Here is a 3,886-nt window from a genome sequence, read left to right as displayed (position 1 = left end):
TGGTCAGACTTAAGATATTTTGACTTTACAGTGGTGCAAAAGCAGTACATATTGAGTAGAAACTGTACTTCAAATTTTATATTTTGATCTTTTCCTGGGCTAGTGATATATGGTGTGATATACTTTCATGATGCTGGGCAATGGCAGCCAGCCCCAGGTCCCTGTCAGTCAAGAGATCATGAGGATAAACAACTGATACACTTACAACGCAAACACCATTCTGTTTTTCACTTTCAATACAGTATTGAATAAGTTACAAGAGATATTCAATACTTCATTATAAAATAGGCTTTGTGTTAGATTATTTTGAACAAATGTAGGCTAACGTAAGTGTTCTAACCACACTGAAGATAGGCTAGGTTAAGTGAAGATGTTCTGGAACTCAGGTGTCTTAGATGCATTTTTGACTTAACAATATCTTCAACTTATAATGGGTTTAGTGAGATGTAGCTGCATGGTAAGCTGAGGAAGATCTGTATTTAATCAACTAAGAAAACCCAAAGATGCAACTATAGAACTACAATGAGAATAATAAACATAAAAATGTTTGAGTCCACCTGCCAAAATGAGAAAGATAGAAAATAACAAGTGTTGGGCTCGTGAGTCCTGCGCCTGCCACGGCAGCGCTGAACCCGCAGGCTGCTTGATAGTCCTTAGCGGTGGCCGCGGTTGCAGCCTCGGTACTTTGGCCCGGCCTGCAGACACCAGAGAGGGCGCTCCTGCCGTGGCCATGGCCACCCGGAGCAGAAATGGCCTGCACGGGGACACACAGACCTTGGTAGTCAGCCCGGGAGTGGCTGCAGCGGTTGGCATCTTGGCCGCCTTCCAGGGGAGTGAGTTGGCAGCACCCGGCTGGCCCCAGCATCATGCCCGCTCTGTTCACAGGCTCAGGGAGCGATGCAGGTCTGTATGAGCTGTTGGTGGCTCTGCCAGCCCAGATGCAGCCACACATGAACAGCCAGAAAGACCCGACCTTCCTCTGGGATGTGTTCGGTGAAAAAAGCCTGAATTCACTAGTCAAGATTCATGAGAAATTTCACTACTACGAGAAACAGAACCCCATGCCCATCCTCCAGGGATGGGCAGCCTTGGCCGATGACCTGGCGGAGGAGCTTCAGAACAAGCCAATAAACAGTGAGATCTGAGAGGGGCTGAGAAACTACTGTCAAAACCCAAGGTGAAGGCTTTGCTCTCTGTGCATGACACTGTGGCTCAAAACAATTATGATCCGGTGTTGCCTCCTATGCCCGATGACATTGACAATGAGGAAGACTCGGTGAAAATCATCTGCCTGGTCAAAAATAGAGAACCACTGGGAGCCACTATTAAAAAGGATGAACAGACTGGGGCCATCGTGGTGGCCAGGATCATGAGAGGATGAGCTGCAGACAGAAGTGGTATTATTCAAGTTGGCGATTAATTTAGGGAAGTGAATGGGATACCTGTCGAGGGTAATGATCCAGGAAATAATCTTGATCTTGGCTCAGTCTCAGGGTGCAATAACATTTAAGATTATACACAGCATCAAAGAAGAGGCACCATCAAAGGAAGGCAAGATGTTTATCAAAGCCGTCTTTGACTACGACCCTAATGAGGATAAAGCAATTCCATGTAAGGAAGCTGGGCTTTCTTTCAAAAAGGGAGATATTCTTCAGATTATGAGCCAAGATGATGCAACGTGGTGGCAAGCAAAGCATGAAGGAGATGCCAACCCCAGAGCAGGACTGAATCCCTCTAAACCTTTCCAGGAAAGGAGACTGGCTCTGAGACGACCAGAAATATTAGTCCAGCCCCTGAAAGTTTCCAGTAGGAAATCATCTGGTTTTAGAAGAACTTTTCATCTTAGTAGGAAAGATAAGAAAACAAATAAGTCCATGTATGAGTGCAAGAAGAGTGACCAGTATGACACAGCCAATGTGCCCACATATGAGGAAGTAACACCCTATCACCGGTAGATGAACGAGAAATACAGACTTGGTTGGTCTTGATTGGTCCTGTTGGAGTAGGTTTGAATGAAGTGAAACGAAAGCTGCTGAACAGTAACACAGAGCAATACAGTGTGACAGTGCCCTATACCACCAGACCAAGAAGAAGCCAGGAGAATGATGGTGTTGAATATATTTTCATTTCCAAGCATTTGTTTGAGAGGAATAAGTTTATTGAATATGGTGAATATAAAAACAACTATTACACAAGTATAGACTCAGTTTGGTCTGTCCTGGCTAAAAACAGTTTGTTGGATGTTCAGCCTCATACAATGAAGCACTTAAGGATACTAGAATATAAGCCATATGTGATATTTATAAGGCCTCTGTCAATAGGGCGTTTGAGGGAGACAAGAAAAAATGCAAAGATTATCTCAAGCAGAGACGACCAAGGTGCTGCGAAGCCCTTTATGGAAGACGACTTTCAAGAAATGATTAAATCTGCCCAGATAATGGAGAGTCAGTATGGTCATCTTTTTGACAAAACTATAGTAAATGATGGCTTAAAGCTCAACATTCAGAAACCTAAGATCATGGCATCTGGCCCCATCACTTCATGGCAAATAGATGGGGAAACAGTGGAAACAGTGGTAGACTTAATTTTTTTTGGTTCCAAAATCACTGCAGATGGTGACTACAGCCTTGAAGTTAAAAGACACTTGCTCCTTGGAAGAAAAGCTATGACCAACCTAGAAAGCATATTAAAAAGCAGAGACATTACTTTGCCAACAAAGGTCCGTCTAGCCAAGGCTATGGTTTTTCCAGTAATCATGTATGGATGTGATAGTTGGACTATAAAGAAATCTGAGCCCTGAAGAATTGATGCTTTTGAACTGTGGTGTTGGAGAAGACTCTTGAGAGTCCCTTGGACTGCAAGGAGATCCAACCAGTCTATCCTAAAGGAAATCAGTCCTGAATGTTCATTGGAAGGACTGAAGCTGAAACTCCAATACTTTGGCCACCTGATGCGAAGAGGTGACTCATTGGAAAAAACCCTGATGCTGGGAAAGATTGAATGTGGCAGGAGAAGGGGTCGACAGAGGATGAGATGGTTGGATGGCATCACCGACTCAATGGACATTAGTTTGAATAAACTCCAGGAGTTGGTGATGGACAGGGAGGCCTGGCGTGCTGCAGTCTATGGGGTCGCAAAGAGTCGGACATGACTGAGCAACTGAACTGATAGTAAATGATGATCTTGCTGTGGCCTTCAATGAGCTGAAAAGAACTTTTGACAAATTGGAGACAGATACACATTGGGTTCCAGTGAACTGGTTACATTCGTAACTAAGGGAAGTTTTCCTAATTATCTTTTTTTTTTTTTGTAGAGCTCATGATTAAATCAGTTATCATTTTGGTGGTAGGGTTTTTTACAGTCTTATTTCAAACACAGTGTTTGAGTATGAGATCCAGAATTAAAATGTGCTCAGTACTGTATTCTGAGCAGAACTTTGAACCTTCTGGCTGTCTTGAATACAGAGCTCTACCTCCAAGAGGAGGTTGAACTTTTTATAGAGAAAGTTAGCTAGAGAATATACATGGGTGTCCAGTGCTTCTGCTGGTCTCAGACGTGGTCGCTGCCTTTGCATTTGCATGTTAGCCACTGAAGATGCTAAGTTTACAGTGTTGAGCAACTCCAGACAAGACAGTTTAGGTGTATTTTGGGTGGATCATCATAGATGCGCCTGGACTGGCATTAAGGTGGAGTCCTCTTACTCTCCCAAAAGTGCAACTGTTTCTCTTACATAGACACATGTAGTCACAGTGTGTGCGCTCAAGAATCTCTCTTTAAAGGAATTACTGAAAATCTGCCTTAGTGAGTGGCCTTCATGTTATAGTTTGAGAAGGCTTTGTGATTACATATACAAGTGACTCAACAAATGCTTAATAAGGGAAGGTAG

General features: G+C 43.4%; 1 pseudogene; it reads left to right on the top strand.

Moving 5' to 3' along the window:
• The first annotated feature begins 866 nt into the window (after nt 1-866).
• On the top strand, nt 867-3,272 carry LOC122435437 (annotated as a pseudogene).
• The last annotated feature ends 614 nt before the right edge of the window (nt 3,273-3,886 follow it).

This window comes from Cervus canadensis, chromosome X (assembly GCF_019320065.1).
Source record: "Cervus canadensis isolate Bull #8, Minnesota chromosome X, ASM1932006v1, whole genome shotgun sequence".
NCBI classification, from domain to species: domain Eukaryota; kingdom Metazoa; phylum Chordata; class Mammalia; order Artiodactyla; family Cervidae; genus Cervus; species Cervus canadensis.
The sequence above is the reverse complement of the archived record's forward strand: the minus strand, read 5'-3'. Positions and strand labels throughout refer to the sequence as shown.